The 16653-nt window shown below is 36.1% G+C and overlaps 1 protein-coding gene across 3 annotated transcripts in view; it reads right to left on the bottom strand.

The window, feature by feature from the left end:
* Window positions 1-16653, bottom strand: part of Naam (Nicotinamide amidase) — a 72378-nt gene that overhangs the window by 34029 nt on the left and 21696 nt on the right. The gene's annotated exons all lie outside the window — the stretch shown is intronic.

The following is a 16653-nucleotide window of genomic DNA, read 5'->3' as shown; positions in this document are numbered from 1 at the left end:
GCATAGGCGACTCAACCTTTTAATGAGAAAAGCGTACCCCCCACTATATCATCTTCTGACACTCCTTCAGAGAGAGACGGCAGAAATCAGCGTGGTAATAGAAAGAATAGCAAGTGGCATATCTCCACCCAATAAAAAGAATAAATACGTTAATTTTAGTTAAAAAAAATAGTTCAGGGAATTGTTGAAAAATATGGAGCGTACAAGGATAAGGATAATGTATTGGGATACTTACAGTCTCTTGGACATAACGTAGCAGGAAATTTTTTAATTTTATATATTGAAAACATAATAAAATTAATAAATTTTTAAGATTACAATATTTATTTATTCATATAAGCAGCAAGTAGTATACTGTGACCAAGTTGTCATTGTAACGAACATGTGACATGTTACGAAATAGTAATATGCGTTACAAGAGCGGTATGTTGAAGTTTTCATGTTCGAGGAAAAGTTTGAAAAAGCGAAACGTAGTTGAGCTTTTTTAATTTCCGAGAATTGAAAGAAAACATTCCGCTCGTGTATCGTACATTATTTTGTGCGAAGATCGTTTATTACATACCTGAAAGAGGAATTTCTAATTAGTTGCAATGAAATCTCCATCTTGGTTTCTGTTCAATGACGGCAAATTTGCAAAACAAAAATATCTATCTTCAACATTGTTGCTTTAAAATGTTTTCTGTGTTTACTATACTCCAGCAGGTCGTGATATACGTCTGTCTTTTTTTTTTCCCTCAGTCTATAAATGCGAATTTAAAACAAACGGTAAGGTTATGTAATGATTTAGAGTTTACTTAATTTGTGCAAATATTTAAAAACAATAATTAACAGTGCAATTTAGGTGAAATTGCAGTGGTAAGTTTCCAATTTATAATTATTACTATATTGAACGTATCTAAAAATAATATGTTAAAATCCTAAAGCAGTAAAATCAATATGTCACTTAAGCGGTAAGAAGAGGGAAATTGTTGTGTGTGTTAGGTTGGGAATACTGAATGTGGAATTTTAGACTTTCCGCGGACTGGTTTTGTGCAGAAACCAAGCAAATACGCACGATCTCACACAATAGTAATATACGTTACAAGAGCGGAATGCTGACGTTTTCATGTTCGAGGAAAAGATTGAAAAAGCGAAACGTAGTTGAGCTTTTTTAATTTCCGAGAACATGAAAACAAACATACCGCTCGTGTATCGTACATTATTTTGTGCGAAGATCGTTTATTACATACCTGAAAGACGAATTTCTAATTAGTTGCAATGAAATCTCCATGTTGGTTTCTGTTTAATGACGGCAACTTCGGAAAACCAAAATATCTTTCTTCAACATTGTTGCTTTAAAATGTTTTCTGTGTTTACTATACTCCAGCAGGCCGTGATATATGTCTGTCTTTTTTTCCCCCCAGTCTATAAATGCGAACTTAAAACAAACGGTAAGGTTATGTAATGATTTATTTTTCATTTTAATATTTTAACAATATTATTTATATAACATATTGCAGTAATAACATCGGCATCTGGAATCTTGTTATTTTTTCACGGCTTCCTTAATGTTACTTGTATCAGGAATGCAATAAGTTTCGTGGAGTAGTAGACTTTACTTAATTTTTTAAAATATTTAAAAACAATAATTAACACTGCAATTTAGGTGAAATTGCAGTGGTAAGTTTCCAATTTATAATTATTACTATGTTAAACGTCTCTAAAAATAATATGTTTAAAGCCTAAAGCAGTAAAATGAATGTGGCGCTTAAGCGGTAAGAATAGGGAAATTGTTATGTGTGTTAGGTTGGGAATACTGAATGTGGTATTTCACACTTACCGCGTATTGGTTCTGTGCGGAAAACAAGCTAATACGCACGATCTCGCACAAAAATACTTGTGACCAACTTATCGTTGTGAAGAACAGGTACTGTGACCAATTTATCATTGTGACCGACAGGTGCTGTGACCAAATTTTCATTATGACGAACTGCCAGTGACTGAACTAGCCGGTGACGAAACGCCCTAGACTCTACATATAAATATGTCCTGAAAACCCATTCTCATCAAGGAGTGTAGGCGTTCAAGTTCGGTTCTTGGCGTATCGCTTTCACGTCTGGGCGTCCCACCGTTTGAGAAACGCTCAGAAGTATTCATTATAACAAAATTGGTCAAAAGAGACCAGCGTTAAGGACTGATCAATAGCACACATATAGAAAGATATAGAAAGGGGTTGTAGAGGCTCTAAAATTAGCTTATAGTACGATCTGATGTAAACAGCGCGATCAAAGCAACCTGGAGTTAATACAGCAAATTGATTGTCGACAGATAGAATAGCATGTTGGAGAGGTGTGGTATGAAAGGCTGCGTCGGGTCGATACGACAACTGCATGTCTATCTTACATTTAGCGCCTGGTACAAACAATCGCCCGCCCATCCAGAGTGCTAAGCACGAGATGCGGAAATTTGGCAATTTCCACTCACGCCAACCCGAATAAATTCTGCAGTCATTGCTGCAACTATGTATATGTCCGCAATAAAGTTCGATTGCCAACCGACGTGCTGGTGGAGGGCTGTGACGGATTGTCTCGCAGGGGAAAACGAATAACGTAATATGCAATGAAACCCCTTCGCACAATACTGGGGAACTTAGGGTAACCAAGGGTAAATGGGTTCAAAAAGTAACAAATTCTTAATTTTAGTGTTAATTTCATAATATATTACACTCATAACATATCACATATTACAGCCACATGTAAGTACTACGTCCCCAAAAAGGTTTCTTTTTTACTCTAAACTAACTGACTGTGTTTTAACTGTCTTACTTACTTACTAGCTTTTAAGGAACCCGGAGGTTCATTGTCGTCTTCACATAAGCCCGCCATTGGACCCTATCCTGAGCAAGATTAATCCATTCTCTATCATCATATCCCACCTCCCTCAAATCCATTTTAATATTATCTTCCCATCTACGTCTCGGCCTCCCCAAAGGTCTTTTTCCCTCCGGCCTCCCAACTAACACTCTATATGCATTTCTGGATTCGCCCATACGTGCTACATGCCCTGCCCATTTCAAACGTCTAGATTTAATGTTCCTAATTATATCAGGTGAAGAATACAATGCGTGCACTTCTGTGTTGTGGAACTTTTTCCATTCTCCTGCAACTTTATCCCTCTCAGCCCCAAATATTTTCATAAGCACCTTATTCTTAAACCCCTTAACCTATGTTCCTCTCTCAAAGTGAAAGTCTAAGTTTCACAACCATAAAGAACAACCGGTAATATAACTGTTTTATAAATTCTAACTTTAAGATTTTTTGACAGCAGACTGGATGATAAAAGCTTCTCAACCGAATAATAACACACATTTCCCATATTTATTCTGTGTTTAATTTCTTCCCGAGTATCATTTATATTTGTTACTGTTGCTCCAAGATATCTAAACTTCTCCACCTCTTCAAAAGGTAAATTTCCAATTTTTATATTTCTATTTCGTACAATATTCTGGTCACGAGACATAATCATATACTTTGTCTTTTCGGGATTTACTTCCAAACCTATCTCTTTACTTGCTTCCAGTAAAATTCCCGTGTTTTGCCTAATCGTTTGTGGATTTTCTCCTAACATATTCACGTCATCCGCATAGACAAGCAGCTGATGTAACCCGTTCAATTCCAAACCCTCTCTGTTATCCTGGACTTTCCTAAGGCATACTCTAGAACAAAGTTAAAAAGTAAAGGTGATAGTGCATCTCCTTGCTTTAGCCCACAGTGAATTGGTAACGCATCTGACAAACTGACAGGGTTGCCATAATACTGATACAAAAATACGAACATTTTTGATTTCCCGAAAACTAGGAATATTATTTCCATTAAACAAGATTATCTCTTACTCTGTACCAATGCATAAAAAATTAACAGCGAAACCAAATTTGTCATAATTCTATTCTCATTTCGGACAGCTGACTAAACAAACAACATTAATATCCTGATGGTTACAAATGATAGGCTAGTCTGATTTAAGCACATATAAACAACGAGTCAACGTCAGGATAGGAGAAGAAATATCAGAAGGAAGCGAAATAGGGAGAGGAGTACGGCAAGGATGTCCTTTATCACCATCCTGTTCAACATTTACTTGGAGGATTTGGTAAAGAACTGTTTTCAGAACATTGGAGGAGCGATAGTAGGAAGAAGAATAAAGTGCATAAGATTTGCTGATGATATGGCGTTGTTAGTAGAAGAGGAGATGATACTAAGGCAGGCCTGCACAAGGTTTGCGCTCTCCGAGCCGGCTCACAGCTCATGAGCGGAATCCAGATATTAGCTGCGCTCTGTATAAGGATGGACTGGAAGAAGGGGTGATCTCGTACAAAGTATACACAAAAGGAAGTGCTATTACGAGTGTTTATGAAATGAAATCCCGTTCAGTGTTTGCAAAACTATCTTAATTAATAAAGAAATATTTATTTTACAGAAATAATAGATATTCTATAGCTACTTAAATGTACAATATCAGTTGTTATATTTTTATTTATCAGTACATCAAAACGAGGTTTTATGCTGTTAGCAGCTGAAAGGAACAGTAGCCTACTGATCGTAATGAAACACAGTTACAGATGTTCGATGTCTGCCTTTATTAAAGTTGATTACAGAAAACAGTTGCTCACAAATATAAATGTTGAGCCAAACATAGCAATCATTTTCACAGCCAGCCTGTGTAGTCGTGGATATTATTGCTAATGTTTAGTCTTGTAAAACTCAACCAGGCTAGTAGTATTATTCAAACGATCTTTAGTTCTTAGGTCACATTGAAGATCAATAAGTTCGAGCTGTAAATCGTTAAATGTTATGTTCCGTCTTTTAGATTCCTCCATACTGTACTGTAGCAGTAGGTAAGTAACGTGAAACAGTTACTGAGAATAGGCCTACACAGTGCACTCCACTAGATAACTGAGTGGTTGTTTCCCTCTCCTCTACCTATAGCAAGTTCTATGTCATTCTGACGTATCTTCCTCTCCGTTTCGGCTTGTGGTAAATACGGCTCTCCCGCTCCGAAGGTGCGCGTGCGCTCGTTGAGCGCTGTTTGTGCAGGTGTGTACTACGGGATGTGCTACTGGAGCTAAATGACAGCTGTGAGCAGTATGGAATGAAAATAAATGCAAATAAGACGAAGACCATGAGAGGAAGGTAAACTTCCGAATACTAAATGAGACAGTAGAGCAAGTGGACAGCTTCAAATACTTGGTGTGTACTATAAACAGTAACATGAGCTGCTGCCTTTCTTTGGTAATAATTGTTTGTACACCTGAAAGAAATAGATTCCAAGTAAATAACGTAAAAGCACTGCTTCAAATTAAAGTCACTTCAGGGTTTTCATGCGTGGATTTGTGACTTCATCAAAGAAAATACTCATTTTCTACAGCAAGTACATTCTTCCCAGAAGTATGGAATTAACTGATGAAAGACATAACTGATGTTCATTCATTCATTCATTCATTCATGCATAGTGCTCTAACCAAGGGCAAATCTTTCACTGCAAACCCAGCATTCTCTAATATTTTCTATTTTCCGCCTTCCTCTTAGTCTCCGCATATGACCCATGTATCTTAACGTCGTCTATCATCTGCTATCTTCTTCTGCCCCGAACTCTTCTCCTGTTCACCATTCCTTTCAATGCACACTTCAGCAAACAGCTTCTTCTTACCCAGTGGCCCAGCCAATTCTTTTTCCTCTTCCTGGCCAGTTTCAGCATCATTCTTTCTTCACCCACTCTTCCCAACGTAACTTCATTTCTTATTCTGTATGTCCACTTCACACGTTTCATTCTTCTCCATATCCACATTTCAAATGCTTCTAGTCGTTTCTCTTCATTTCGTCGTAATGTCCATGTTTCTGCCCCATACAATATTACACTCCACACAAAGCACTTTGCAAGTATCTTCCTTAGTTCTTTTACCAGAGAATGTTTTTCTATTAAAAGCTTCCAATTCTCAATCTTCTTTTTTTCTCTTGGTTGGGTTGCATCATAATTTGTCCTTGGACAGCTTCAAATACTTGCGGTGTACTATAAACTGTAACGTGAGCTGCTGCCAGTAAGTCAAAAGGACGATAGCAATAGTCAAAGAAGCTTTTAATAGAAAAAGGAGCATTTTCTGCGGACCTCTGGAAAAAGAACTGAAGAAGAGACTAGTGAAGTGGTTTGTATGGAGTGTGGTATTGTATGGGGCAGAAAGATGGACATACGACGAAGTGAAGAGAAGCGAATAGAAGCATTTGAAATGTGGATATGGAGAAGAATGAAACGTGTGAAGTGGACAGACAGAATAAGAAATGAAGCTGTGTTGGAAAGAGTGGGTGAAGAAAGATTGATGCTGAAACTGATCAGGAAGAGGAAAATAAGAAACTGCCTACTGAAAGATGCACTGGAAGGAATGGTGAACGGGAGCAAAATTCGGAGCATGGCCATGCTAAGGTTTGAGAATTTTTCTAGCCGCCATTTTGAAAAAAAATGTAAACCACTTTTTCCTTACTCGTTCTCAGTCTAAAGGACTTTCTTAAAACAATTTCCTTTCCCCATAAAAACAGCTTTAATTGTCCAAAAATTCCCAAATTCCAAAAGTCTACCTAGTGGTCATATCAGGAACATGTGCACATGATATGGCCACCCTTGTTCCATGTTCTACAAATCGTGATTGTTTTCAGTTTTATAGCGCAGTTGTGTTAAAATTAAATAATTTTGGTGTAAAATGAATAAAAATGACACTTAATAATCTTTTTTTATAATTCAAAAGTGTAGTCAAAACAGGTTTTTCCGTAAAAAATTAAATTGTTTTTCTTAAAATACAAAATTTTTGCGTAATCCCAGCTATAAGGCATGTAAATTTGTCAGGTGAAAAAAGTAAAAGTGAAATGAAATTGATATGGCCATGGTGCATTTGATATGGTCATATCAGGAGCAGGTAAGCTTTCACGAAAATCGTTTGATTATGAACAACTCGTAAAAGATACGCCATCAACTACAACACCAACCAACAGAACATTAAAAACTGAATGGAGTACGATGGTTTTCATGAAACAAGTCTTTGAAAAACATGCATAAAACAAAGGAGACTTACCAGAGAAAAATAAGAAGAGGTCACTGAAAACCGCAAAACAGGCAACTGATGCCATATTGCTCAACCTGACTGGATGGAAAACGATCAAGTGACATACCAGGATGCCCTTTCACTGGATGCTGCTGCAATTTAGCGGATTTTTTGGTTAACTAACTCACAATAGGGGAGGGGGTGGCCATATCAGGAACACGGCCATAACAGGAGCACCCACCTTAGATATCAGATGATAGAAGACATTAAGATATATAGATTATATGAGAAGACAAAGAGGAAGGTAGAAAATAGGAAAGATTGGAGAAGTCTGGGTTTGCAGTGAAAGACCTGCCCTTGGACAGAACACTAAATGAATGAATGAACGAACGAACGAACGAACGAACGAACGAACGAACGAACGAATGAATGAATGAATGCATGCGTTACGTTTGAAAAGATCTGTATATCTCGTAAGGAATTCAAACAATGGACATGAGCAAAGCTAATTATAATCTTAGACCTCATTCAAATGTAAAGACATGGATGATACCGGGAAATTGGACATAGATGGGAAAAAGGATTAGCATATAAACAAAATCAGTAGCACAACAATAAAGTAGGTTCAAAATTAACATCTGGCATATGATAATCGTAAAGGAAGGCAACATTTAATTCAATGTAGCGGTAACAAAAAAATAACCAACGCGGCAGTTATTTGGTGCAGTGTGCATTGCAGGCCCAACACAAATCAATATTTATTTTGGAATGTAAGAAAAATATAGCAGTTTGGAAAGAGAGGCGAGATGTTACTGTATATAGGCCTACCTGTATCGATCCCAGTTATGAACTTCTCGAAGAAAAGGGATTCATTGCATGTTCTCGAAGCAAAGAGTAGTTTGTCTACATCCATTTCTAATGAATAAAAAATATAGCATTTTGTATACATAAATAATTCTCGGTAATTCAGTAGCTATAGGGTTGCCAACCGTTCGGAAATTTTCCGGATTGTCAGGAAAACAGTCCTCTATACAGGAAAAAAAATAAATTCTTTTCAGGACGCTTAATGTCCGGAATTTTGCTCATTGTAATATTATATTCTGAAATTTCATATTGATATTTTATTATTAAAGATCCGACGTAGTTTGCAATGGCTTGGTAGTAAATCAGCATTTGAATAACTTGAGTGATTCTGATGTGGATCTCTTAAAGATGGAATCACTGAATGTGTATCAGAGGGTCACTGACTATTTTCAAAAATAGTTTGATTACGATTCTTCACTTCTTCAGAAAATGTGGTGTACAACATCTTTTCTTGCTTTTATTTCCTTCAAAAGACACAAACATCTCCTTTGACACCATTTCAATAATTTCGTAACAATTAAGTTTGGCATCTGTTGGCTAATATGGGAAACTATTATGGAGCATTATGCGGGCATCGGAGAACATCATGATGGTAATTGTACAGTCTAGTATATACAGTCACGAAGCTTGAGTTTATGAGGGTACTAGGAACAATAGACTGTGCAGGTACTATTTCGCATTGTCTGTAGTGAGGCGATAGTAGCGATCCTAGTGGTTAGCAACTATCTATGGACGTATATTTACTACGTAGCCTATTGAGCTTCGTGAAGTAAGGAAGTAAATTTTTCATTATCAAAGTAGTAAACTACAGACGTGGACAAATTATTAACAAAATTGACGATTTTTATGATAATTCTGTTTACAAAATTTGATATTTCAATTTAGACTACAGTTGACAATTTTGCATATTTCTATCATTACAATAGACAGAAATATGCAAAAATGGCAACTGTAGTTTAAATTGATGAGTTAAATTTTGTAAAAATATATAATAAAAATCTTCAATTTTGTTAATAATTTGTTAATTAGCAAAAAAATCAACTACAGTCTAAATTGAAGAGTCAAATTTTGTAAAACTATAAAATAAAAATCTTCAGGTTTGCTAATAATTTGGAAATATCCCAAATGTCAACTGTATTCCAAATTGAAGAATCGAATTTTGTAAAAATATATAGGCCTAATAAAAACCTTCAGTTTTGCTAATAATTTGTAAATATGCAAAAATATTAAATGTAGTCCAAATTGAAGAGTTAAATTTTATAAAAATATACAATACAAATCTTCAATTTTGCTAATAATTTGGAAATACGCAAAAATGTCAACTGTAGTCTAAATTGAAGAATCATATTTTGTAAAAATATATAATAAAAATCTTCAATTTTGCTAATAATTTGTCCACGTCTGTAAAATAAATAACGTTGCAGAATTATGAAATTCATACATATGTTGCAGTGTACTACGAATCTTTGCTGTCTAGCTTGCCTTAAAATACATTACGATTAAAGCGACGAAAACAACCTAATTCGACGAATGAAATATAAAAACAACTGTTTAATGTTATGACGTAGTATGTAGCTAAACATTGGTAATATATGAGAAGCTACAATTCTTTCGTGGAATAGAAAGACACAGCTCCATACTTTACAACATCTTTGTAATGTATAACACCGAACCTTTGTGGAATAGGCTCCTGGTGGGACTGATGCAATGGGAAAGGGAGGGGGATTGAATTATTTTGAGCACACCCATATGAAAAGTTCTGGCTACGCCTATGTCTAACACGAATGCAACGCGCAAATTAATGTTAAAAAGAGTCCAATTGAACCAAGATACGAGGGGGATCCAGGAAATAACGACCGTTCGCGCATACCCGCCGCGCAGCTGACTCCCCTTCCTTGTTTGAAGGTCAACTGGCTTCCTTAACATGTGTTCTCATAATGTTGTGAGTATTGGTTGCAACAAGTCGCCATTGTGCATTTTGTGTTACTTCAAAATGAACGACGTGATTGATAATCCCGCCGACTGTGAGGTGAGGAGTGTGATTCGATTTTTGAATGCCCGACATTTGAAACCTGCAGAAATTTACCGGCAATTGAAAGAAGTGTATGGTGATACTGTAATGAATGAAATAAATGTGAGAAAATGGTGCGAAATGTTCAACAATGGGCGAACAAATATCCACGATGAAACTCGACCCGGACGTCCATCACTCATCACAGAAGACCTGAAGACTAAAGTGAACGACAGAATCTTGCAAGACAGGCGCACATCACTCGACGAATTGCATATTGCCTTTCCTGATATTTCTCGTTCTTTGCTTGGTGAAATTGTGTCGCAACATCTTGGCTACCACAAAATCTGTGCACGATGGGTTCCACGGCAACTGAGTGACCAACACAAAACTCAGAGAATGGCCTCAGCATTGGCATTCTTGATGCGATATCACACAGATTGAGACGCCTTTCTTGATCAAATTGTGACTGGTGATGAGACCTGGGTGTCTCACAACACCCCAGAGACCAAGCGCCAATCACATCAGTGGCATCATCCCTCATCACCCAAGAAACCGAGAAAATTCAAAGAGACTCTCTCAACACAAAAGTCATGGCTACTGTCTTTTGGGATCGCAAAGGTGTTCTTTTGCTGGATTTCATGCCAAAAGGCACTACGATCAATGCAAATCGTTATTGTGAGACTTTACGAAAATTACGGCGAGCCATCCAAAACAAGAGGCGAGGAATGCTTTCGAGAGGAGTTGTGCTTCTTCACGACAACGCCCGCCCGCACACTGCTGCTTCAACTCGAGAATTGCTGGATCAATTCGGTTGGGAAATCTTTGATCATCCGCCCTATAGTTCAGACTTTGCTCCTAGCGATTTTCGCCTTTCTACTAAGCTGAAAGACTTTCTGGGTGGTACGCGTTTTGGAAGTGATGAAGAGTTGAAGAAGACAGTGAACACCTGGCTTAATGAACTGGCGGCAGAGGAGTATAACACGGGAATTCTAAAGCTAGTGAACAGATACGACAAATGTTTAAATGTAGGTGGTGATTATGTAGAGAAGTAAAGGAAGCTTCAGTTATGTAATAGACTTTGTTTTTTCAAATAAATATATTTTTTTTAATTATTACAACAAAACGGTCGTTATTTCCTGGATCCCCCTCGTATATTTTCCGAATGCTTCTACAGTAGTTTCGTCTCATACTTGATATTTCTGATGTAAATTGAGGGACATAATAGTTGGGGCTCGAATATTTTCTAAGTCAAAGAATTCCACATGCTCCGAGACGAATTTATATGACGATGGGATATTCGCTTAGTTTTTCTGTTTAAATATTACATATCTACGTTGAGAAGGAATTAAAACTATAGCCTGTTATGGATCGCGCTACAGATCTTGAAACATTTTCGCCCGCCCAACAATTATGTCCCTCACTGTACCTTGCACTTCAAATTGTTTATTACTTTGGGCACATCATATCAAAAGTCTACATTTTGTAGCTCGTATAATAATAATAATAATAATAATAATAATAATAATAATAATAATAATAATAATAATAATAATAATAATAATACAGATGACAGCGAGATGGTATTTAAATTATTTATTTTATTTTTTGTGTTAAAATTAATTTATTGTTTTTGTATATGTTATTGATTAATAGAGATGAACAACGATCGAGAAAGCAACACAACAGCGCCCGCACGACAATGTTGTATACGTCGCATCGTTGACGTAAAGACTGCTTGTGAGTGTTTCGAGACGTCGAGATTGATCACTCCCGAAGTTCCGAACGTCAAACAGCCTTAAATCGCCATATTATTCATACCTGACTGAACTTTGATCTACTTTGGCAATTATTATATACATGTATAAACAATCAAGTAGCCTATTTGAAACATCATCTCCACCTTTCAGAGTATAATAATCCGTTCCCCAGTCTTTATTTATTTACTAGGCCCTTATTAAAAGGCTAGGAATTTTCTTTTCATATGTTTGAGATCAAGTGTGCAATCTCAAGTAAAAAGATATTAACATTATGTTTTATGTTTCTTAGAAATGCAAATTTATTTGAGAATTGTTTTTTTTTCTATATATATAACCATAGATAATATCATATAACAGAACCAGAACATTTTGATAACTAAGATACTGTTCTGTTTTGTCTTTTTGTCTCATTTAAACATTTATAAATGTTATTTATTTCAATGATGTATGTTATTCAAAGTTACGAAATCTTTCCACGCCGACCAAATGCTATTTCGAGAATGATGAGCGAGACTCGAAGCGCACGAGAATTACGAGACGACACGAGACGAGATTCGAAAGACAAATACAACGAACACAGCGAGCGAGAGCGGCAGTTAATTTTGTTCATCTCTAGTATTTTGGCAAGATGAGACCGAGAATTTTCCATTAAATTACCTGACATTCGCTATACAATTGGGAAAACGTCGGAAAAAACTCCGACCACGTATTCAACCCAAGCGAGATTCGAACCCGCGTCCGAGCGTAGCCTCGCATCACGAATTCCACTCCTTGCTACGGAAATACGTCGATGACCTTCAACGGTGAACGATAAGATATATTTTGTATTTAGAAAGAAAGTTGAACATAAAAATCAAACAATGTTTCTGTAGTTTTAAAGTAAAGAATAATTGCTGTGTTAAATGTGTCTGTTTTATAGAAAGTATCTTCTCAAATCTGGAGTCTGTATTTGATACACAGACTGTGATATAATTTTCAAGTTAAAGGAGATTTCTCGCTTTTATTTTGTTGGCAATCAGAGACTTGGAACTTATAGTGCATTAATACGAGGTTGCAAATGTTATCAAAAATGTAAGAACTTCTTTTGCAAGCTCGAAGTATTCTTGCAATCTTTTGATTCCAAACTGGACGGAGTTGGCAATCAAACACTAGGACTTATAATGTATTAGACTAGGAACTTATAATGCATTAATACTAAGTTGCAAATGTTATAAAAAATGTAAGAACTTCTTTTGCAAGCTCGAAGTATTCTTGCAATCTTTTGATTCAAAACTGGACGGAGTTGGCAATCAAACACTAGGAACTTATAATGTATTAGACTAGGAACTTATAATGCATTAATACTAAGTTGCAAATGTTATAAAAAATGTAAGAACTTCTTTTGCAAGCTCGAAGTATTCTTGCAATCTTTTGATTCCAAACTGGACGGAGTTGGCAATCAAACACTAGGAACTTATAATGTATTAGACTAGGAACTCATAATGCATTAATACTAAGTTGCAAATGTTATAAAAAATGTAAGAACTTCTTTTGCAAGCTCGAAGTATTCTTGCAATCTTTTGATTCCAAACTGGACGGAGTTGGCAATCAAACACTAGGAACTTATAATGTATTAGACTAGGAACTTATAATGCATTAATACTAAGTTGCAAATGTTATAAAAAATGTAAGAACTTCTTTTGCAAGCTCGAAGTATTCTTGCAATCTTTTGATTCCAAACTGGACGGAGTTGGCAATCAAACACTAGGAACTTTTATGTATTAGACTAGGAACTTATAATGCATTAATACTAAGTTGCAAATGTTATAAAAAATGTAAGAACTTCTTTTGCAAGCTCGAAGTATTCTTGCAATCTTTTGATTCCAAACTGGACGGAGTTGGCAATCAAACACTAGGAACTTATAATGTATTAGACTAGGAACTTATAATGCATTAATACTAAGTTGCAAATGTTATAAAAAATGTAAGAACTTCTTTTGCAAGCTCGAAGTATTCTTGCAATCTTTTGATTCCAAACTGGACGGAGTTGGCAATCAAACACTAGGAACTTATAATGTATTAGACTAGGAACTTATAATGCATTAATACTAAGTTGCAAATGTTATAAAAAATGTAAGAACTTCTTTTGCAAGCTCGAAGTATTCTTGCAATCTTTTGATTCCAAACTGGACGGAGTTGGCAATCAAACACTAGGAACTTATAATGTATTAGACTAGGAACTTATAATGCATTAATACTAAGTTGCAAATGTTATAAAAAATGTAAGAACTTCTTTTGCAAACTCGAAGTATTCTTGCAATCTTTTGATTCAAAACTGGACGGAGTTACGCAAGAATAGACCAGCTGACAATTTGAAAAAAATGAGATATTTGCACAAATCTGTTGTTGCCTGTATTATTTAACTCGGAAAACATCTGCCATATTTGCATTTTGCTGCTATCTGTAAGCAAAATCCGTTTATTATACAAAATATATTTATTTACTTGTAAGCAAAATTCGTTTATTACATAAAATTTATTTCATTTATTCATTTATTTATTTATTTATTTATTTATTTATTTATTTATTTATTTATTTATTTTGCTTTGTAATATTAACACTTAAGTACTCGCGAACTATTTTGTGACATTAGTACTCGCGTGGGTGTCAAAGTGACCCCCAAGCAAAAATAAGAACTAAAATATAAAATTCATAGCTTCACGTAAACATTCTAGCTTATATCGGTCATTACTTGCCAGAATGTTCTTAAGTAATAATTTGCATGTATATACACCACAAAAGTAACACTGTAATACTTGTGGACTGATTTGTAACATTAGCAGTCGCGTGGGGGTTAGATTGACCTCCATTAAAAACACGAATTAAAATACGAAATATCCTGGTTTTATGTAAATCTTCTAGCTCACATGCATCATTACTTGCCATAATCTTCTAGAATAAGAGATTTCACGTACAGAATCACAAAAATAACACTACACTATACTACTTTGGACTAATTTAGGACATTAGTAGTCGCGTGGAGGTCAACAGACCCCTAGCCTAGAAAATTTAAATTAATGCAACAAATGACAGTGATAAACTGGAAGTTATCATGTCGTATTTCCTACACCTTTCAGGAAGGTACTGATAAGCTGGACAACGTAGGCAACAGCGTAAAAATAATACAAACCAACATATAACACTGGGGGGACAACATGATCCCCACGAGACTACTTAAATGTTGAATAAACTGCTGGTCTGTTATTAAAAATCGGTTGGCCCTTTTTAGTGTTATTTGTGCTATTTTTTTGTAATAGTATGAATGTTACAATACTTCTTGCATAAAATGTTTAATAAAAACCAGATTTTTTTTTTCAATGGTCGGTATCTCGAAAACAGGTTTTTGGCGGTTGGTCTCTTGTTGCGTAACTCGTTCAACTGATCTGCGATATGCGAAAAAAAAAATCTAATTTCAACATTCCATTAGTAGGTACATAATTCAATGAGCTTTCCGTTCATATTTCTTGAGATTTCAGCCAGTTGAACTGTCTGAAAACGAATTCAGTAACCATCTGTGACCGCCGTAACTGTTTTGACTTTGTTCCGGAAAATAATCAAAAAGCTGTTATTTAAGATTGTGCAAACTTAATATTACATGCTCACAAAAACAAACTCAGTATTTGTAGCATAGCAGATACATTTTCCAAGAGTTTTTTAATACACTGGAATTAATTAAAATTCTTTCCGTCAAATGATATCAACCACAAATCAAGTTGCTTTATAACTCCGTTGATTTTATCTCTGACTCCTATTTATTATATTATCTTGGCCTTGTAAACTACTATTTGAAGTGCTTTAGGTGTTGGAAAATATCAGCAAGGAAAGCCAGCCTAAGAAGCTAAAGATAATAGAGAAATATGTTTGCATATTCTGATTTCTAGTCTTCCACGCAACAGTACAAAATTCTGCTCTTAAATGGAAAACTATTACCCCACGGCGGTTATAGCTTTCAGTAATACAAAGTATGCCTATTTTTACGTAATATTTCATATCACTGGTGCACCATATATTGGGTGTTCAGTTCAAAATGTGTCATGGCTCGCTGTATGCCGTCATGTGGCTAGCCGATGAGCCTAGAGAATTCAATCTTCTTACACTTCCGCAGAGGTGTATAACCTGTGAGGCAGAGAAGTTGCCTAGCAAGTACGGCGTTCATTCTGAAGAGTACGTACCGATACGTACGGTAACGCCGGCAGTGGCAGGAATGTGAACTGTTTGGAAATACGTACTGTCGGGATATGGGGAGAGGGTTAAGACGATTACTTACGTATTTGTTGACATTAACTTCGACGGTCAACATGGACACGGAGCATTTGATATGTGTTGTGGAATGTTACCGTACCCAGCCGGTGATAACAAATACCCTGCGTACGACTTGCCCGCGCAAAACACAGTTCGAAAGAGGTTATGGTAGCACACAGACCGTACAGACCGCCATCTGTTGCTACGACGTTCAAGTTATGCCGTACACGTTCTCAAGTTCAGATTGAAGAACGTCTTAAATAATAGGCAACTTCTCTGACATATAAGCTGAAACTCGCTTCAAATCGGTGACCCAACACAGTGACGTCATGACACACTTTGAAATGAACACCCAGTATTTCTATTTTGGTCGTTGTTTGAGTGGTATCCACTAGTTTTGAGTAAAATTATTTACCATTTTCGACTTTATACGGATTTGTATTTTTCGAATGGGGTTAGTAGTCTACTGATATGGCGGGGGGGGGGGGAAGGGTCGCAAACGAAAGTCTCGCCCAAAAATGGGTCGCGCGTCCAAAAAATTTGGAAACCAATTGATGAAATCAATAGATAAAATCTATGATCCCAAAGGTAATCGAACTCGCGACATTCCGCCTTGTAGCACAATATCTTAATCACAACACTACTACGCGCCCCAAGAAGTACTAAAGGTT

The sequence above is a fragment of the Periplaneta americana genome, chromosome 7 (assembly GCF_040183065.1).
Source record: "Periplaneta americana isolate PAMFEO1 chromosome 7, P.americana_PAMFEO1_priV1, whole genome shotgun sequence".
NCBI classification, from domain to species: Eukaryota; Metazoa; Arthropoda; class Insecta; order Blattodea; family Blattidae; genus Periplaneta; species Periplaneta americana.
The sequence above is the reverse complement of the archived record's forward strand: the minus strand, read 5'-3'. Positions and strand labels throughout refer to the sequence as shown.